The sequence below is a fragment of the Schistocerca gregaria genome, unplaced genomic scaffold, assembly GCF_023897955.1.
Source record: "Schistocerca gregaria isolate iqSchGreg1 unplaced genomic scaffold, iqSchGreg1.2 ptg000180l, whole genome shotgun sequence".
Taxonomy (NCBI): domain Eukaryota; kingdom Metazoa; phylum Arthropoda; class Insecta; order Orthoptera; family Acrididae; genus Schistocerca; species Schistocerca gregaria.
This window is the reverse complement of record NW_026061730.1, coordinates 1,819,759-1,840,479: the sequence shown is the minus strand read 5'-3', so window position 1 is coordinate 1,840,479 and position 20,721 is coordinate 1,819,759. Positions and strand designations below refer to the sequence as shown.

Sequence of the window (20,721 nt, the reverse complement as noted above, 5' to 3'; positions counted from 1 at the left end):
TGCTTGTTACCTCAGGTGCTGTATGGTTGTGGACAAGGAGTGAAATGGACCAATTTGTGACCGCCCTTTCAATTTAAGACGTTCAAAACAGACGGAATTTGCATTCGTAATACCAGAGCATCGAAACTACTTGGAACTCTTGTGTATATGAACGTGTCCGCGCCTTTGTATTCTGGTACCTTCGCCGCTACAAACCAACCAACCATCGTGTCCGTGCACATCAGAGTCGCAAAGAATGGAGAATAGCCAGGCTTGGTCGTGTGTGTAGCTGTAGCTCAGTTGGCAGATCGTTCGCTTAGCGTGTGAACGGTCTCGGGTTCAAGCCCCGGCTCCTCCATGTTTTGTGGTTAGTGCATGGTAAGTGTTGGTCGCGGCGAACATAATCGCACGCAAGAAGTTGCAAAACCAGCGTCACAGACTGATACGATGTATACTGTCATAAGGAGAGCAAGATGTAAGTGTGGGGACCGGCTGTTATCGTGGTGTTATCGAGTGCAGATCTGTCTTAGGTATCACGGCTTAACGTCATTGAAGTCTAGAGGTGGACAACACGTTCGCCTTACTCAGAGCGGTGTCTGAACTCTATTTTCGACGCTATGCGTGCCACTTTCATTGTGGCCAACTACGATTCGATACAGAATGCACGAAACCTGAAAGACACCCTCACTGATACATAGAGAGTAGAGTTTGTCTGCGGAATAATGGGAGTGCAAGGGTCTGTGACGTTGATATGACTGTATGTAGCACTACTAGTTATCGGGGGAGGGTGGGCGTAGCTCAGATGGTAGAGCGCTCGCTTAGTGTGCGAGAGGTACTGGGATCGATACCCAGCGCCTCCAGAATTTCTAACACACCTACATGCGCACCTTGCCATGCAAGTGGAATAATTCCCAACCGGCAGAGGTGTGTAGGCAGATACAAGCGAACGATTAGCATCCACAATTGCGCCGATTTCACGTAAATCCCACTGCACGTTCCCATTCTTTGCGTGCAGTCGGCTGCTACTGGTGTTGCTGGTTGTGACTGCTGATAACAGATGCCGTAGCAATCAATTCATGGAGTGAGTTGTATGTTTTGCGATAGTCTGTCTCTGACAAGGAAGCACAGGTGATATAGGTGCGAACACAGGAAGCTTGCAGCCCCTCGCTGCCTGCAGACACAGAGCAGCCACACTAGAAGAGCGGCCTAAGCCGTAGGCGAAATGTGCTCATTCGCTTTGGCGCGACGTCGAACTATAAATAAGGCTGTCACTAGCGTGAGCGTTGCGTGAGCGTCGTGTAAAGTCGGAAAAGTCATCTGCATGGGTGATTGCCAAGTTTGGGGAGCGTTTCGTAGTACGATCAGTGCAATGGGGACGCGGAAACTTGTTGTGTCCCAGTGTTTTGCAGTTGGACGACAAGAGTTTTACACAGTAGCAAAGAGCGAGGCACTGAGTTAGCATGAACAATGGAGAGCACAATGGGGCTCGAGATGTGCTTGTTATCTCAGGTGCTGTATGGTTGTGGACAAGGAGTGAAATGGACCAATTTGTGACCGCCCTTTCAATTTAAGACGTTCAAAACAGACGGAATTTGCATTCGTAATACCAGAGCATCGAAACTACTTGGAACTCTTGTGTATATGAACGTGTCCGCGCCTTTGTATTCTGGTACCTTCGCCGCTACAAACCAACCAACCATCGTGTCCGTGCACATCAGAGTCGCAAAGAATGGAGAATAGCCAGGCTTGGTCGTGTGTGTAGCTGTAGCTCAGTTGGCAGATCGTTCGCTTAGCGTGTGAACGGTCTCGGGTTCAAGCCCCGGCTCCTCCATGTTTTGTGGTCAGTGCATGGTAAGTGTTGGTCGCGGCGAACATAATCGCACGCAAGAAGTTGCAAAACCAGCGTCACAGACTGATACGATGTATACTGTCATAAGGAGAGCAAGATGTAAGTGTGGGGACCGGCTGTTATCGTGGTGTTATCGAGTGCAGATCTGTCTTAGGTATCACGGCTTAACGTCATTGAAGTCTAGAGGTGGACAACACGTTCGCCTTACTCAGAGCGGTGTCTGAACTCTATTTTCGACGTTATGCGTGCCACTTTCATTGTGGCCAACTACGATTCGATACAGAATGCACGAAACCTGAAAGACACCCTCACTGATACATAGAGAGTAGTGTTTGTCTGCGGAATAATGGGAGTGCAAGGGTCTGTGACGTTGATATGACTGTATGTAGCACTACTAGTTATCGGGGGAGGGTGGGCGTAGCTCAGATGGTAGAGCGCTCGCTTAGTGTGCGAGAGGTACTGGGATCGATACCCAGCGCCTCCAGAATTTCTAACACACCTACATGCGCACCTTGCCATGCAAGTGGAATAATTCCCAACCGGCAGAGGTGTGTAGGCAGATACAAGCGAACGATTAGCATCCACAATTGCGCCGATTTCACGTAAATCCCACTGCACGTTCCCATTCTTTGCGTGCAGTCGGCTGCTACTGGTGTTGCTGGTTGTGACTGCTGATAACAGATGCCGTAGCAATCAATTCATGGAGTGAGTTGTATGTTTTGCGATAGTCTGTCTCTGACAAGGAAGCACAGGTGATATAGGTGCGAACACAGGAAGCTTGCAGCCCCTCGCTGCCTGCAGACACAGAGCAGCCACACTAGAAGAGCGGCCTAAGCCGTAGGCGAAATGTGCTCATTCGCTTTGGCGCGACGTCGAACTATAAATAAGGCTGTCACTAGCGTGAGCGTTGCGTGAGCGTCGTGTAAAGTCCGAAAAGTCATCTGCATGGGTGATTGCCAAGTTTGGGGAGCGTTTCGTAGTACGATCAGTGCAATGGGGACGCGGAAACTTGTTGTGTCCCAGTGTTTTGCAGTTGGACGACAAGAGTTTTACACAGTAGCAAAGAGCGAGGCACTGAGTTAGCATGAACAATGGAGAGCACAATGGGGCTCGAGATGTGCTTGTTACCTCAGGTGCTGTATGGTTGTGGACAAGGAGTGAAATGGACCAATTTGTGACCGCCCTTTCAATTTAAGACGTTCAAAACAGACGGAATTTGCATTCGTAATACCAGAGCATCGAAACTACTTGGAACTCTTGTGTATATGAACGTGTCCGCGCCTTTGTATTCTGGTACCTTCGCCGCTACAAACCAACCAACCATCGTGTCCGTGCACATCAGATTCGCAAAGAATGGAGAATAGCCAGGCTTGGTCGTGTGTGTAGCTGTAGCTCAGTTGGCAGATCGTTCGCTTAGCGTGTGAACGGTCTCGGGTTCAAGCCCCGGCTCCTCCATGTTTTGTGGTCAGTGCATGGTAAGTGTTGGTCGCGGCGAACATAAACGCACGCAAGAAGTTGCAAAACCAGCGTCACAGACTGATACGATGTATACTGTCATAAGGAGAGCAAGATGTAAGTGTGGGGACCGGCTGTTATCGTGGTGTTATCGAGTGCAGATCTGTCTTAGGTATCACGGCTTAACGTCATTGAAGTCTAGAGGTGGACAACACGTTCGCCTTACTCAGAGCGGTGTCTGAACTCTATTTTCGACGTTATGCGTGCCACTTTCATTGTGGCCAACTACGATTCGGTACAGAATGCACGAAACTTGAAAGACACCCTCACTGATACATAGAGAGTAGTGTTTGTCTGCGGAATAATGGGAGTGCAAGGGTCTGTGACGTTGATATGACAGTATGTAGCACTACTAGTTATCGGGGGAGGGTGGGCGTAGCTCAGATGGTAGAGCGCTCGCTTAGTGTGCGAGAGGTACTGGGATCGATACCCAGCGCCTCCAGAATTTCTAACACACCTACATGCGCACCTTGCCATGCAAGTGGAATAATTCCCAACCGGCAGAGGTGTGTAGGCAGATACAAGCGAACGATTAGCATCCACAATTGCGCCGATTTCACGTAAATCCCACTGCACGTTCCCATTCTTTGCGTGCAGTCGGCTGCTACTGGTGTTGCTGGTTGTGACTGCTGATAACAGATGCCGTAGCAATCAATTCATGGAGTGAGTTGTATGTTTTGCGATAGTCTGTCTCTGACAAGGAAGCACAGGTGATATAGGTGCGAACACAGGAAGCTTGCAGCCCCTCGCTGCCTGCAGACACAGAGCAGCCACACTAGAAGAGCGGCCTAAGCCGTAGGCGAAATGTGCTCATTCGCTTTAGCGCGACGTCGAACTATAAATAAGGCTGTCACTAGCGTGAGCGTTGCGTGAGCGTCGTGTAAAGTCGGAAAAGTCATCTGCATGGGTGATTGCCGAGTTTGGGGAGCGTTTCGTAGTACGATCAGTGCAATGGGGACGCGGAAACTTGTTGTGTCCCAGTGTTTTGCAGTTGGACGACAAGAGTTTTACACAGTAGCAAAGAGCGAGGCACTGAGTTAGCATGAACAATGGAGAGCACAATGGGGCTCGAGATGTGCTTGTTACCTCAGGTGCTGTATGGTTGTGGACAAGGAGTGAAATGGACCAATTTGTGACCGCCCTTTCAATTTAAGACGTTCAAAACAGACGGAATTTGCATTCGTAATACCAGAGCATCGAAACTACTTGGAACTCTTGTGTATATGAACGTGTCCGCGCCTTTGTATTCTGGTACCTTCGCCGCTACAAACCAACCAACCATCGTGTCCGTGCACATCAGAGTCGCAAAGAATGGAGAATAGCCAGGCTTGGTCGTGTGTGTAGCTGTAGCTCAGTTGGCAGATCGTTCGCTTAGCGTGTGAACGGTCTCGGGTTCAAGCCCCGGCTCCTCCATGTTTTGTGGTCAGTGCATGGTAAGTGTTGGTCGCGGCGAACATAATCGCACGCAAGAAGTTGCAAAACCAGCGTCACAGACTGATACGATGTATACTGTCATAAGGAGAGCAAGATGTAAGTGTGGGGACCGGCTGTTATCGTGGTGTTATCGAGTGCAGATCTGTCTTAGGTATCACGGCTTAACGTCATTGAAGTCTAGAGGTGGACAACACGTTCGCCTTACTCAGAGCGGTGTCTGAACTCTATTTTCGACGTTATGCGTGCCACTTTCATTGTGGCCAACTACGATTCGATACAGAATGCACGAAACCTGAAAGACACCCTCACTGATACATAGAGAGTAGTGTTTGTCTGCGGAATAATGGGAGTGCAAGGGTCTGTGACGTTGATATGACTGTATGTAGCACTACTAGTTATCGGGGGAGGGTGGGCGTAGCTCAGATGGTAGAGCGCTCGCTTAGTGTGCGAGAGGTACTGGGATCGATACCCAGCGCCTCCAGAATCTTTAACACACCTACATGCGCACCTTGCCATGCAAGTGGAATAATTCCCAACCGGCAGAGGTGTGTAGGCAGATACAAGCGAACGATTAGCATCCACAATTGCGCCGATTTCACGTAAATCCCACTGCACGTTCCCATTCTTTGCGTGCAGTCGGCTGCTACTGGTGTTGCTGGTTGTGACTGCTGATAACAGATGCCGTAGCAATCAATTCATGGAGTGAGTTGTATGTTTTGCGATAGTCTGTCTCTGACAAGGAAGCACAGGTGATATAGGTGCGAACACAGGAAGCTTGCAGCCCCTCGCTGCCTGCAGACACAGAGCAGCCACACTAGAAGAGCGGCCTAAGCCGTAGGCGAAATGTGCTCATTCGCTTTGGCGCGACGTCGAACTATAAATAAGGCTGTCACTAGCGCGAGCGTTGCGTGAGCGTCGTGTAAAGTCGGAAAAGTCATCTGCATGGGTGATTGCCAAGTTTGGGGAGCGTTTCGTAGTACGATCAGTGCAATGGGGACGCGGAAACTTGTTGTGTCCCAGTGTTTTGCAGTTGGACGACAAGAGTTTTACACAGTAGCAAAGAGCGAGGCACTGAGTTAGCATGAACAATGGAGAGCACAATGGGGCTCGAGATGTGCTTGTTACCTCAGGTGCTGTATGGTTGTGGACAAGGAGTGAAATGGACCAATTTGTGACCGCCCTTTCAATTTAAGACGTTCAAAACAGACGGAATTTGCATTCGTAATACCAGAGCATCGAAACTACTTGGAACTCTTGTGTATATGAACGTGTCCGCGCCTTTGTATTCTGGTACCTTCGCCGCTACAAACCAACCAACCATCGTGTCCGTGCACATCAGAGTCGCAAAGAATGGAGAATAGCCAGGCTTGGTCGTGTGTGTAGCTGTAGCTCAGTTGGCAGATCGTTCGCTTAGCGTGTGAACGGTCTCGGGTTCAAGCCCCGGCTCCTCCATGTTTTGTGGTCAGTGCATGGTAAGTGTTGGTCGCGGCGAACATAAACGCACGCAAGAAGTTGTAAAACCAGCGTCACAGACTGATACGATGTATACTGTCATAAGGAGAGCAAGATGTAAGTGTGGGGACCGGCTGTTATCGTGGTGTTATCGAGTGCAGATCTGTCTTAGGTATCACGGCTTAACGGCATTGAAGTCTAGAGGTGGACAACACGTTCGCCTTACTCAGAGCGGTGTCTGAACTCTATTTTCGACGTTATGCGTGCCACTTTCATTGTGGCCAACTACGATTCGATACAGAATGCACGAAACCTGAAAGACACCCTCACTGATACATAGAGAGTAGTGTTTGTCTGCGGAATAATGGGAGTGCAAGGGTCTGTGACGTTGATATGACTGTATGTAGCACTACTAGTTATCGGGGGAGGGTGGGCGTAGCTCAGATGGTAGAGCGCTCGCTTAGTGTGCGAGAGGTACTGGGATCGATACCCAGCGCCTCCAGAATTTCTAACACACCTACATGCGCACCTTGCCATGCAAGTGGAATAATTCCCAACCGGCAGAGGTGTGTAGGCAGATACAAGCGAACGATTAGCATCCACAATTGCGCCGATTTCACGTAAATCCCACTGCACGTTCCCATTCTTTGCGTGCAGTCGGCTGCTACTGGTGTTGCTGGTTGTGACTGCTGATAACAGATGCCGTAGCAATCAATTCATGGAGTGAGTTGTATGTTTTGCGATAGTCTGTCTCTGACAATGAAGCACAGGTGATATAGGTGCGAACACAGGAAGCTTGCAGCCCCTCGCTGCCTGCAGACACAGAGCAGCCACACTAGAAGAGCGGCCTAAGCCGTAGGCGAAATGTGCTCATTCGCTTTAGCCGCGACGTCGAACTATAAATAAGGCTGTCACTAGCGTGAGCGTTGCGTGAGCGTCGTGTAAAGTCGGAAAAGTCATCTGCATGGGTGATTGCCAAGTTTGGGGAGCGTTTCGTAGTACGATCAGTGCAATGGGGACGCGGAAAGTTGTTGTGTCCCAGTGTTTTGCAGTTGGACGACAAGAGTTTTACACAGTAGCAAAGAGCGAGGCACTGAGTTAGCATGAACAATGGAGAGCACAATGGGGCTCGAGATGTGCTTGTTACCTCAGGTGCTGTATGGTTGTGGACAAGGAGTGAAATGGACCAATTTGTGACCGCCCTTTCAATTTAAGACGTTCAAAACAGACGGAATTTGCATTCGTAATACCAGAGCATCGAAACTACTTGGAACTCTTGTGTATATGAACGTGTCCGCGCCTTTGTATTCTGGTACCTTCGCCGCTACAAACCAACCAACCATCGTGTCCGTGCACATCAGAGTCGCAAAGAATGGAGAATAGCCAGGCTTGGTCGTGTGTGTAGCTGTAGCTCAGTTGGCAGATCGTTCGCTTAGCGTGTGAACGGTCTCGGGTTCAAGCCCCGGCTCCTCCATGTTTTGTGGTCAGTGCATGGTAAGTGTTGGTCGCGGCGAACATAATCGCACGCAAGAAGTTGCAAAACCAGCGTCACAGACTGATACGATGTATACTGTCATAAGGAGAGCAAGATGTAAGTGTGGGGACCGGCTGTTATCGTGGTGTTATCGAGTGCAGATCTGTCTTAGGTATCACGGCTTAACGTCATTGAAGTCTAGAGGTGGACAACACGTTCGCCTTACTCAGAGCGGTGTCTGAACTCTATTTTCGACGTTATGCGTGCCACTTTCATTGTGGCCAACTACGATTCGATACAGAATGCACGAAACCTGAAAGACACCCTCACTGATACATAGAGAGTAGTGTTTGTCTGCGGAATAATGGGAGTGCAAGGGTCTGTGACGTTGATATGACTGTATGTAGCACTACTAGTTATCGGGGGAGGGTGGGCGTAGCTCAGATGGTAGAGCGCTCCCTTAGTGTGCGAGAGGTACCGGGATCGATAACCAGCGCCTCCAGAATTTCTAACACACCAACATGCGCACCTTGCCATGCAAGTGGAATAATTCCCAACCGGCAGAGGTGTGTAGGCAGATACAAGCGAACGATTAGCATCCACAATTGCGCCGATTTCACGTAAATCCCACTGCACGTTCCCATTCTTTGCGTGCAGTCGGCTGCTACTGGTGTTGCTGGTTGTGACTGCTGATAACAGATGCCGTAGCAATCAATTCATGGAGTGAGTTGTATGTTTTGCTATAGTCTGTCTCTGACAAGGAAGCACAGGTGATATAGGTGCGAACACAGGAAGCTTGCAGCCCCTCGCTGCCTGCGGACACAGAGCAGCCACACTAGAAGAGCGGCCTAAGCCGTAGGCGAAATGTGCTCATTCGCTTTGGCGCGACGTCGAACTATAAATAAGGCTGTCACTAGCGTGAGCGTTGCGTGAGCGTCGTGTAAAGTCGGAAAAGTCATCTGCATGGGTGATTGCCAAGTTTGGGGAGCGTTTCGTATTACGATCAGTGCAATGGGGACGCGGAAACTTGTTGTGTCCCAGTGTTTTGCAGTTGGACGACAAGAGTTTTACACAGTAGCAAAGAGCGAGGCACTGAGTTAGCATGAACAATGGAGAGCACAATGGGGCTCGAGATGTGCTTGTTACCTCAGGTGCTGTATGGTTGTGGACAAGGAGTGAAATGGACCAATTTGTGACTGCCCTTTCAATTTAAGACGTTCAAAACAGACGGAATTTGCATTCGTAATACCAGAGCATCGAAACTACTTGGAACTCTTGTGTATATGAACGTGTCCGCGCCTTTGTATTCTGGTACCTTCGCCGCTACAAACCAACCAACCATCGTGTCCGTGCACATCAGAGTCGCAAAGAATGGAGAATAGCCAGGCTTGGTCGTGTGTGTAGCTGTAGCTCAGTTGGCAGATCGTTCGCTTAGCGTGTGAACGGTCTCGGGTTCAAGCCCCGGCTCCTCCATGTTTTGTGGTCAGTGCATGGTAAGTGTTGGTCGCGGCGAACATAAACGCACGCAAGAAGTTGCAAAACCAGCGTCACAGACTGATACGATGTATACTTTCATAAGGAGAGCAAGATGTAAGTGTGGGGACCGGCTGTTATCGTGGTGTTATCGAGTGCAGATCTGTCTTAGGTATCACGGCTTAACGTCATTGAAGTCTAGAGGTGGACAACACGTTCGCCTTACTCAGAGCGGTGTCTGAACTCTATTTTCGACGTTATGCGTGCCACTTTCATTGTGGCCAACTACGATTCGATACAGAATGCACGAAACCTGAAAGACACCCTCACTGATACATAGAGAGTAGTGTTTGTCTGCGGAATAATGGGAGTGCAAGGGTCTGTGACGTTGATATGACTGTATGTAGCACTACTAGTTATCGGGGGAGGGTGGGCGTAGCTCAGATGGTAGAGCGCTCGCTTAGTGTGCGAGAGGTACTGGGATCGATAACCAGCGCCTCCAGAATTTCTAACACACCAACATGCGCACCTTGCCATGCAAGTGGAATAATTCCCAACCGGCAGAGGTGTGTAGGCAGATACAAGCGAACGATTAGCATCCACAATTGCGCCGATTTCACGTAAATCCCACTGCACGTTCCCATTCTTTGCGTGCAGTCGGCTGCTACTGGTGTTGCTGGTTGTGACTGCTGATAACAGATGCCGTAGCAATCAATTCATGGAGTGAGTTGTATGTTTTGCGATAGTCTGTCTCTGACAAGGAAGCACAGGTGATATAGGTGCGAACACAGGAAGCTTGCAGCCCCTCGCTGCCTGCAGACACAGAGCAGCCACACTAGAAGAGCGGCCTAAGCCGTAGGCGAAATGTGCTCATTCGCTTTGGCGCGACGTCGAACTATAAATAAGGCTGTCACTAGCGTGAGCGTTGCGTGAGCGTCGTGTAAAGTCGGAAAAGTCATCTGCATGGGTGATTGCCAAGTTTGGGGAGCGTTTCGTATTACGATCAGTGCAATGGGGACGCGGAAACTTGTTGTGTCCCAGTGTTTTGCAGTTGGACGACAAGAGTTTTACACAGTAGCAAAGAGCGAGGCACTGAGTTAGCATGAACAATGGAGAGCACAAAGGGGCTCGAGATGTGCTTGTTACCTCAGGTGCTGTATGGTTGTGGACAAGGAGTGAAATGGACCAATTTGTGACCGCCCTTTCAATTTAAGACGTTCAAAACAGACGGAATTTGCATTCGTAATACCAGAGCATCGAAACTACTTGGAACTCTTGTGTATATGAACGTGTCCGCGCCTTTGTATTCTGGTACCTTCGCCGCTACAAACCAACCAACCATCGTGTCCGTGCACATCAGAGTCGCAAAGAATGGAGAATAGCCAGGCTTGGTCGTGTGTGTAGCTGTAGCTCAGTTGGCAGATCGTTCGCTTAGCGTGTGAACGGTCTCGGGTTCAAGCCCCGGCTCCTCCATGTTTTGTGGTCAGTGCATGGTAAGTGTTGGTCGCGGCGAACATAAACGCACGCAAGAAGTTGCAAAACCAGCGTCACAGACTGATACGATGTATACTGTCATAAGGAGAGCAAGATGTAAGTGTGGGGACCGGCTGTTATCGTGGTGTTATCGAGTGCAGATCTGTCTTAGGTATCACGGCTTAACGTCATTGAAGTCTAGAGGTGGACAACACGTTCGCCTTACTCAGAGCGGTGTCTGAACTCTATTTTCGACGTTATGCGTGCCACTTTCATTGTGGCCAACTACGATTCGATACAGAATGCACGAAACCTGAAAGACACCCTCACTGATACATAGAGAGTAGTGTTTGTCTGCGGAATAATGGGAGTGCAAGGGTCTGTGACGTTGATATGACTGTATGTAGCACTACTAGTTATCGGGGGAGGGTGGGCGTAGCTCAGATGGTAGAGCGCTCGCTTAGTGTGCGAGAGGTACTGGGATCGATACCCAGCGCCTCCAGAATTTTTAACACACCTACATGCGCACCTTGCCATGCAAGTGGAATAATTCCCAACGGGCAGAGGTGTGTAGGCAGATACAAGCGAACGATTAGCAACCACAATCGCGCCGATTTCACGTAAATCCCACTGCACGTTCCCATTCTTTGCGTGCAGTCGGCTGCTACTGGTGTTGCTGGTTGTGACTGCTGATAACAGATGCCGTAGCAATCAATTCATGGAGTGAGTTGTATGTTTTGCGATAGTCTGTCTCTGACAAGGAAGCACAGGTGATATAGGTGCGAACACAGGAAGCTTGCAGCCCCTCGCTGCCTGCAGACACAGAGCAGCCACACTAGAAGAGCGGCCTAAGCCGTAGGCGAAATGTGCTCATTCGCTTTGGCGCGACGTCGAACTATAAATAAGGCTGTCACTAGCGTGAGCGTTGCGTGAGCGTCGTGTAAAGTCGGAAAAGTCATCTGCATGGGTGATTGCCAAGTTTGGGGAGCGTTTCGTAGTACGATCAGTGCAATGGGGACGCGGAAACTTGTTGTGTCCCAGTGTTTTGCAGTTGGACGACAAGAGTTTTACACAGTAGCAAAGAGCGAGGCACTGAGTTAGCATGAACAATGGAGAGCACAATGGGGCTCGAGATGTGCTTGTTACCTCAGGTGCTGTATGGTTGTGGACAAGGAGTGAAATGGACCAATTTGTGATCGCCCTTTCAATTTAAGACGTTCAAAACAGACGGAATTTGCATTCGTAATACCAGAGCATCGAAACTACTTGGAACTCTTGTGTATATGAACGTGTCCGCGCCTTTGTATTCTGGTACCTTCGCCGCTACAAACCAACCAACCATCGTGTCCGTGCACATCAGAGTCGCAAAGAATGGAGAATAGCCAGGCTTGGTCGTGTGTGTAGCTGTAGCTCAGTTGGCAGATCGTTCGCTTAGCGTGTGAACGGTCTCGGGTTCAAGCCCCGGCTCCTCCATGTTTTGTGGTCAGTGCATGGTAAGTGTTGGTCGCGGCGAACATAAACGCACGCAAGAAGTTGCAAAACCAGCGTCACAGACTGATACGATGTATACTGTCATAAGGAGAGCAAGATGTAAGTGTGGGGACCGGCTGTTATCGTGGTGTTATCGAGTGCAGATCTGTCTTAGGTATCACGGCTTAACGTCATTGAAGTCTAGAGGTGGACAACACGTTCGCCTTACTCAGAGCGGTGTCTGAACTCTATTTTCGACGTTATGCGTGCCACTTTCATTGTGGCCAACTACGATTCGATACAGAATGCACGAAACCTGAAAGACACCCTCACTGATACATAGAGAGTAGTGTTTGTCTGCGGAATAATGGGAGTGCAAGGGTCTGTGACGTTGATATGACTGTATGTAGCACTACTAGTTATCAGGGGAGGGTGGGCGTAGCTCAGATGGTAGAGCGCTCGCTTAGTGTGCGAGAGGTACTGGGATCGATACCCAGCGCCTCCAGAATTTCTAACACACCTACATGCGCACCTTGCCATGCAAGTGGAATAATTCCCAACGGGCAGAGGTGTGTAGGCAGATACAAGCGAACGATTAGCACCCACAATTGCGCCGATTTCACGTAAATCCCACTGCACGTTCCCATTCTTTGCGTGCAGTCGGCTGCTACTGGTGTTGCTGGTTGTGACTGCTGATAACAGATGCCGTAGCAATCAATTCATGGAGTGAGTTGTATGTTTTGCGATAGTCTGTCTCTGACAAGGAAGCACAGGTTATATAGGTGCGAACACAGGAAGCTTGCAGCCCCTCGCTGCCTGCAGACACAGAGCAGCCACACTAGAAGAGCGGCCTAAGCCGTAGGCGAAATGTGCTCATTCGCTTTGGCGCGACGTCGAACTATAAATAAGGCTGTCACTAGCGTGAGCGTTGCGTGAGCGTCGTGTAAAGTCGGAAAAGTCATCTGCATGGGTGATTGCCAAGTTTGGGGAGCGTTTCGTAGTACGATCAGTGCAATGGGGACGCGGAAACTTGTTGTGTCCCAGTGTTTTGCAGTTGGACGACAAGAGTTTTACACAGTAGCAAAGAGCGAGGCACTGAGTTAGCATGAACAATGGAGAGCACAATGGGGCTCGAGATGTGCTTGTTACCTCAGGTGCTGTATGGTTGTGGACAAGGAGTGAAATGGACCAATTTGTGACCGCCCTTTCAATTTAAGACGTTCAAAACAGACGGAATTTGCATTCGTAATACCAGAGCATCGAAACTACTTGGAACTCTTGTGTATATGAACGTGTCCGCGCCTTTGTATTCTGGTACCTTCGCCGCTACAAACCAACCAACCATCGTGTCCGTGCACATCAGAGTCGCAAAGAATGGAGAATAGCCAGGCTTGGTCGTGTGTGTAGCTGTAGCTCAGTTGGCAGATCGTTCGCTTAGCGTGTGAACGGTCTCGGGTTCAAGCCCCGGCTCCTCCATGTTTTGTGGTCAGTGCATGGTAAGTGTTGGTCGCGGCGAACATAAACGCACGCAAGAAGTTGCAAAACCAGCGTCACAGACTGATACGATGTATACTGTCATAAGGAGAGCAAGATGTAAGTGTGGGGACCGGCTGTTATCGTGGTGTTATCGAGTGCAGATCTGTCTTAGGTATCACGGCTTAACGTCATTGAAGTCTAGAGGTGGACAACACGTTCGCCTTACTCAGAGCGGTGTCTGAACTCTATTTTCGACGTTATGCGTGCCACTTTCATTGTGGCCAACTACGATTCGATACAGAATGCACGAAACCTGAAAGACACCCTCACTGATACATAGAGAGTAGTGTTTGTCTGCGGAATAATGGGAGTGCAAGGGTCTGTGACGTTGATATGACTGTATGTAGCACTACTAGTTATCGGGGGAGGGTGGGCGTAGCTCAGATGGTAGAGCGCTCGCTTAGTGTGCGAGAGGTACTGGGATCGATACCCAGCGCCTCCAGAATTTTTAACACACCTACATGCGCACCTTGCCATGCAAGTGGAATAATTCCCAACCGGCAGAGGTGTGTAGGCAGATACAAGCGAACGATTAGCACCCACAATTGCGCCGATTTCACGTAAATCCCACTGCACGTTCCCATTCTTTGCGTGCAGTCGGCTGCTACTGGTGTTGCTGGTTGTGACTGCTGATAACAGATGCCGTAGCAATCAATTCATCGAGTGAGTTGTATGTTTTGCGATAGTCTGTCTCTGACAAGGAAGCACAGGTGATATAGGTGCGAACACAGGAAGCTTGCAGCCCCTCGCTGCCTGCAGACACAGAGCAGCCACACTAGAAGAGCGGCCTAAGCCGTAGGCGAAATGTGCTCATTCGCTTTGGCGCGACGTCGAACTATAAATAAGGCTGTCACTAGCGTGAGCGTTGCGGGAGCGTCGTGTAAAGTCGGAAAAGTCATCTGCATGGGTGATTGCCAAGGTTGGGGAGCGTTTCGTAGTACGATCAGTGCAATGGGGACGCGGAAACTTGTTGTGTCCCAGTGTTTTGCAGTTGGACGACAAGAGTTTTACACAGTAGCAAAGAGCGAGGCACTGAGTTAGCATGAACAATGGAGAGCACAATGGGGCTCGAGATGTGCTTGTTACCTCAGGTGCTGTATGGTTGTGGACAAGGAGTGAAATGGACCAATTTGTGACCGCCCTTTCAATTTAAGACGTTCAAAACAGACGGAATTTGCATTCGTAATACCAGAGCATCGAAACTACTTGGAACTCTTGTGTATATGAACGTGTCCGCGCCTTTGTATTCTGGTACCTTCGCCGCTACAAACCAACCAACCATCGTGTCCGTGCACATCAGAGTCGCAAAGAATGGAGAATAGCCAGGCTTGGTCGTGTGTGTAGCTGTAGCTCAGTTGGCAGATCGTTCGCTTAGCGTGTGAACGGTCTCGGGTTCAAGCCCCGGCTCCTCCATGTTTTGTGGTCAGTGCATGGTAAGTGTTGGTCGCGGCGAACATAAACGCACGCAAGAAGTTGCAAAACCAGCGTCACAGACTGATACGATGTATACTGTCATAAGGAGAGCAAGATGTAAGTGTGGGGACCGGCTGTTATCGTGGTGTTATCGAGTGCAGATCTGTCTTAGGTATCACGGCTTAACGTCATTGAAGTCTAGAGGTGGACAACACGTTCGCCTTACTCAGAGCGGTGTCTGAACTCTATTTTCGACGTTATGCGTGCCACTTTCATTGTGGCCAACTACGATTCGATACAGAATGCACGAAACCTGAAAGACACCCTCACTGATACATAGAGAGTAGTGTTTGTCTGCGGAATAATGGGAGTGCAAGGGTCTGTGACGTTGATATGACTGTATGTAGCACTACTAGTTATCGGGGGAGGGTGGGCGTAGCTCAGATGGTAGAGCGCTCGCTTAGTGTGCGAGAGGTACTGGGATCGATACCCAGCGCCTCCAGAATTTTTAACACACCTACATGCGCACCTTGCCATGCAAGTGGAATAATTCCCAACCGGCAGAGGTGTGTAGGCAGATACAAGCGAACGATTAGCACCCACAATTGCGCCGATTTCACGTAAATCCCACTGCACGTTCCCATTCTTTGCGTGCAGTCGGCTGCTACTGGTGTTGCTGGTTGTGACTGCTGATAACAGATGCCGTAGCAATCAATTCATGGAGTGAGTTGTATGTTTTGCGATAGTCTGTCTCTGACAAGGAAGCACAGGTGATATAGGTGCGAACACAGGAAGCTTGCAGCCCCTCGCTGCCTGCAGACACAGAGCAGCCACACTAGAAGAGCGGCCTAAGCCGTAGGCGAAATGTGCTCATTCGCTTTGGCGCGACGTCGATCTATAAATAAGGCTGTCACTAGCGTGAGCGTTGCGGGAGCGTCGTGTAAAGTCGGAAAAGTCATCTGCATGGGTGATTGCCAAGTTTGGGGAGCGTTTCGTAGTACGATCAGTGCAATGGGGACGCGGAAACTTGTTGTGTCCCAGTGTTTTGCAGTTGGACGACAAGAGTTTTACACAGTAGCAAAGAGCGAGGCACTGAGTTAGCATGAACAATGGAGAGCACAATGGGGCTCGAGATGTGCTTGTTACCTCAGGTGCTGTATGGTTGTGGACAAGGAGTGAAATGGACCAATTTGTGACCGCCCTTTCAATTTAAGACGTTCAAAACAGACGGAATTTGCATTCGTAATACCAGAGCATCGAAACTACTTGGAACTCTTGTGTATATGAACGTGTCCGCGCCTTTGTATTCTGGTACCTTCGCCGCTACAAACCAACCAACCATCGTGTCCGTGCACATCAGAGTCGCAAAGAATGGAGAATAGCCAGGCTTGGTCGTGTGTGTAGCTGTAGCTCAGTTGGCAGATCGTTCGCTTAGCGTGTGAACGGTCTCGGGTTCAAGCCCCGGCTCCTCCATGTTTTGTGGTCAGTGCATGGTAAGTGTTGGTCGCGGCGAACATAAACGCACGCAAGAAGTTGCAAAACCAGCGTCACAGACTGATACGATGTATACTGTCATAAGGAGAGCAAGATGTAAGTGTGGGGACCGGCTGTTATCGTGGTGTTATCGAGTGCAGATCTGTCTTAGGTATCACGGCTTAACGTCATTGAAGTCTAGAGGTGGACAACACGTTCGCCTTACTCAGAGCGGTGTCTGAACTCTATTTTCGACGTTATGCGTGCCACTTTCATTGTGGCCAACTACGATTCGATACAGAATGCACGAAACCTGAAAGACACCCTCACTGATACATAGAGAGTAGTGTTTGTCTGCGGAATAATGGGAGTGCAAGGGTCTGTGACGTTGATATGACTGTATGTAGCACTACTAGTTATCGGGGGAGGGTGGGCGTAGCTCAGATGGTAGAGCGCTCGCTTAGTGTGCGAGAGGTACTGGGATCGATACCCAGCGCCTCCAGAATTTCTAACACACCTACATGCGCACCTTGCCATGCAAGTGGAATAATTCCCAACCGGCAGAGGTGTGTAGGCAGATACAAGCGAAAGATTAGCATCCACAATTGCGCCGATTTCACGTAAATCCCACTGCACGTTCCCATTCTTTGCGTGCAGTCGGCTGCTACTGGTGTTGCTGGTTGTGACTGCTGATAACAGATGCCGTAGCAATCAATTCATGGAGTGAGTTGTATGTTTTGCGATAGTCTGTCTCTGACAAGGAAGCACAGGTGATATAGGTGCGAACACAGGAAGCTTGCAGCCCCTCGCTGCCTGCAGACACAGAGCAGCCACACTAGAAGAGCGGCCTAAGCCGTAGGCGAAATGTGCTCATTCGCTTTGGCGCGACGTCGAACTATAAATAAGGCTGTCACTAGCGTGAGCGTCGTGTAAAGTCGGAAAAGTCATCTGCATGGGTGACTGCCAAGTTTGGGGAGCGTTTCGTAGTACGATCAGTGCAATGGGGACGCGGAAACTTGTTGTGTCCCAGTGTTTTGCAGTTGGACGACAAGAGTTTTACACAGTAGCAAAGAGCGAGGCACTGAGTTAGCATGAACAATGGAGAGCACAATGGGGCTCGAGATGTGCTTGTTACCTCAGGTGCTGTATGGTTGTGGACAAGGAGTGAAATGGACCAATTTGTGACCGCCCTTTCAATTTAAGACGTTCAAAACAGACGGAATTTGCATTCGTAATACCAGAGCATCGAAACTACTTGGAACTCTTGTGTATATGAACGTGTCCGCGCCTTTGTATTCTGGTACCTTCGCCGCTACAAACCAACCAACCATCGTGTCCGTGCACATCAGAGTCGCAAAGAATGGAGAATAGCCAGGCTTGGTCGTGTGTGTAGCTGTAGCTCAGTTGGCAGATCGTTCGCTTAGCGTGTGAACGGTCTCGGGTTCAAGCCCCGGCTCCTCCATGTTTTGTGGTCAGTGCATGGTAAGTGTTGGTCGCGGCGAACATAAACGCACGCAAGAAGTTGCAAAACCAGCGTCACAGACTGATACGATGTATACTGTCATAAGGAGAGCAAGATGTAAGTGTGGGGACCGGCTGTTATCGTGGTGTTATCGAGTGCAGATCTGTCTTAGGTATCACGGCTTAACGTCATTGAAGTCTAGAGGTGGACAACACGTTCGCCTTACTCAGAGCGGTGTCTGAACTCTATTTTCGACGTTATGCGTGCCACTTTCATTGTGGCCAACTACGATTCGATACAGAATGCACGAAACCTGAAAGACACCCTCACTGATACATAGAGAGTAGTGTTTGTCTGCGGAATAATGGGAGTGCAAGGGTCTGTGACGTTGATATGACTGTATGTAGCACTACTAGTTATCGGGGGAGGGTGGGCGTAGCTCAGATGGTAGAGCGCTCGCTTAGTGTGCGAGAGGTACTGGGATCGATACCCAGCGCCTCCAGAATTTCTAACACACCTACATGCGCACCTTGCCATGCAAGTGGAATAATTCCCAACCGGCAGAGGTGTGTAGGCAGATACAAGCGAACGATTAGCATCCACAATTGCGCCGATTTCACGTAAATCCCACTGCACGTTCCCATTCTTTGCGTGCAGTCGGCTGCTACTGGTGTTGCTGGTTGTGACTGCTGATAACAGATGCCGTAGCAATCAATTCATGGAGTGAGTTGTATGTTTTGCGATAGTCTGTCTCTGACAAGGAAGCACAGGTGATATAGGTGTGAACACAGGAAGCTTGCAGCCCCTCGCTGCCTGCAGACACAGAGCAGCCACACTAGAAGAGCGGCCTAAGCCGTAGGCGAAATGTGCTCATTCGCTTTGGCGCGACGTCGAACTATAAATAAGGCTGTCACTAGCGTGAGCGTTGCGTAAAGTCGGAAAAGTCATCTGCATGGGTGATTGCCAAGTTTGGGGAGCGTTTCGTAGTACGATCAGTGCAATGGGGACGCGGAAAGTTGTTGTGTCCCAGTGTTTTGCAGTTGGACGACAAGAGTTTTACACAGTAGCAAAGAGCGAGGCACTGAGTTAGCATGAACAATGGAGAGCACAATGGGGCTCGAGATGTGCTTGTTACCTCAGGTGCTGTATGGTTGTGGACAAGGAGTGAAATTGACCAATTTGTGACCGCCCTTTCAATTTAAGACGTTGAAAACAGACGGAATTTGCATTCGTAATACCAGAGCATCGAAACTACTTGGAACTCTTGTGTATATGAACGTGTCCGCGCCTTTGTATTCTGGTACCTTCGCCGCTACAAACCAACCAACCATCGTGTCCGTGCACATCAGAGTCGCAAAGAATGGAGAATAGCCAGGCTTGGTCGTGTGTGTAGCTGTAGCTCAGTTGGCAGATCGTTCGCTTAGCGTGTGAACGGTCTCGGGTTCAAGCCCCGGCTCCTCCATGTTTTGTGGTCAGTGCATGGTAAGTGTTGGTCGCGGCGAACATAAACGCACGCAAGAAGTTGCAAAACCAGCGTCACAGACTGATACGATGTATACGGTCATAAGGAGAGCAAGATGTAAGTGTGGGGACCGGCTGTTATCGTGGTGTTATCGAGTGCAGATATGTCTTAGGTATCACGGCTTAACGTCATTGAAGTCTAGAGGTGGACAACACGTTCGCCTTACTCAGAGCGGTGTCTGAACTCTATTTTCGACGTTATGCGTGCCACTTTCATTGTGGCCAACTACGATTCGATACAGAATGCACGAAACCTGAAAGACACCCTCACTGATACATAGAGAGTAGTGTTTGTCTGCGGAATAATGGGAGTGCAAGGGTCTGTGACGTTGATATGACTGTATGTAGCACTACTAGTTATCGGGGGAGGGTGGGCGTAGCTCAGATGGTAGAGCGCTCGCTTAGTGTGCGAGAGGTACTGGGATCGATACCCAGCGCCTCCAGAATTTTTACACACCTACATGCGCACCTTGCCATGCAAGTGGAATAATTCCCAACCGGCAGAGGTGTGTAGGCAGATACAAGCGAACGATTAGCACCCACAATTGCGCCGATTTCACGTAAATCCCACTGCACGTTCCCATTCTTTGCGTGCAGTCGGCTGCTACTGGTGTTGCTGGTTGTGACTGCTGATAACAGATGCCGTAGCAATCAATTCATGGAGTGAGTTGTATGTTTTGCGATAGTCTGTCTCTGACAAGGAAGCACAGGTGATATAGGTGCGAACACAGGAAGCTTGCAGCCCCTCGCTGCTTCAGACACAGAGCAGCCACACTAGAAGAGCGGCCTAAGCCGTAGGCGAAATGTGCTCATTCGCTTTGGCGCGACGTCGAACTATAAATAAGGCTGTCACTAGCGTGAGCGTTGCGTGAGCGTCGTGTAAAGTCGGAAAAGTCATTTGCATGGGTGATTGCCAAGTTTGGGGAGCGTTTCGTAGTACGATCAGTGCAATGGGGACGCGGAAACTTGTTGTGTCCCAGTGTTTTGCAGTTGGACGACAAGAGTTTTACACAGTAGCAAAGAGCGAGGCACTGAGTTAGCATGAACAATGGAGAGCACAATGGGGCTCGAGATGTGCTTGTTACCTCAGGTGCTGTATGGTTGTGGACAAGGAGTGAAATGGACCAATTTGTGACCGCCCTTTCAATTTAAGACGTTGAAAACAGACGGAATTTGCATTCGTAATACCAGAGCATC

The 20,721-nt window shown here is 49.6% G+C and overlaps 12 non-coding genes across 12 annotated transcripts; all 12 read left to right on the top strand.

Annotated features, from left to right (window-relative positions):
- Nucleotides 1–765: 765 nt before the first annotated feature.
- Trnat-agu (transfer RNA threonine (anticodon AGU)) lies at nucleotides 766–839 on the top strand. The gene has a single exon. It is a non-coding gene; the product is annotated as a tRNA-Thr (tRNA).
- Nucleotides 840–2,238: 1,399 nt separating this feature from the next.
- On the top strand, nucleotides 2,239–2,312 carry Trnat-agu (transfer RNA threonine (anticodon AGU)). The gene has a single exon. It is a non-coding gene; the product is annotated as a tRNA-Thr (tRNA).
- Nucleotides 2,313–3,711: 1,399 nt separating this feature from the next.
- Trnat-agu (transfer RNA threonine (anticodon AGU)) lies at nucleotides 3,712–3,785 on the top strand. Its single transcript has one exon. It is a non-coding gene; the product is annotated as a tRNA-Thr (tRNA).
- A 1,399-nt stretch (nucleotides 3,786–5,184) lies between these two features.
- On the top strand, nucleotides 5,185–5,258 carry Trnat-agu (transfer RNA threonine (anticodon AGU)). The gene has a single exon. It is a non-coding gene; the product is annotated as a tRNA-Thr (tRNA).
- A 1,399-nt stretch (nucleotides 5,259–6,657) lies between these two features.
- On the top strand, nucleotides 6,658–6,731 carry Trnat-agu (transfer RNA threonine (anticodon AGU)). Its single transcript has one exon. It is a non-coding gene; the product is annotated as a tRNA-Thr (tRNA).
- Nucleotides 6,732–11,077: 4,346 nt separating this feature from the next.
- On the top strand, nucleotides 11,078–11,151 carry Trnat-agu (transfer RNA threonine (anticodon AGU)). The gene has a single exon. It is a non-coding gene; the product is annotated as a tRNA-Thr (tRNA).
- Nucleotides 11,152–12,550: 1,399 nt separating this feature from the next.
- Nucleotides 12,551–12,624, top strand: Trnat-agu (transfer RNA threonine (anticodon AGU)). Its single transcript has one exon. It is a non-coding gene; the product is annotated as a tRNA-Thr (tRNA).
- A 1,399-nt stretch (nucleotides 12,625–14,023) lies between these two features.
- Nucleotides 14,024–14,097, top strand: Trnat-agu (transfer RNA threonine (anticodon AGU)). Its single transcript has one exon. It is a non-coding gene; the product is annotated as a tRNA-Thr (tRNA).
- Nucleotides 14,098–15,496: 1,399 nt separating this feature from the next.
- Trnat-agu (transfer RNA threonine (anticodon AGU)) lies at nucleotides 15,497–15,570 on the top strand. Its single transcript has one exon. It is a non-coding gene; the product is annotated as a tRNA-Thr (tRNA).
- A 1,399-nt stretch (nucleotides 15,571–16,969) lies between these two features.
- Nucleotides 16,970–17,043, top strand: Trnat-agu (transfer RNA threonine (anticodon AGU)). Its single transcript has one exon. It is a non-coding gene; the product is annotated as a tRNA-Thr (tRNA).
- Nucleotides 17,044–18,431: 1,388 nt separating this feature from the next.
- Trnat-agu (transfer RNA threonine (anticodon AGU)) lies at nucleotides 18,432–18,505 on the top strand. Its single transcript has one exon. It is a non-coding gene; the product is annotated as a tRNA-Thr (tRNA).
- Nucleotides 18,506–19,893: 1,388 nt separating this feature from the next.
- On the top strand, nucleotides 19,894–19,967 carry Trnat-agu (transfer RNA threonine (anticodon AGU)). The gene has a single exon. It is a non-coding gene; the product is annotated as a tRNA-Thr (tRNA).
- The last annotated feature ends 754 nt before the right edge of the window (nucleotides 19,968–20,721 follow it).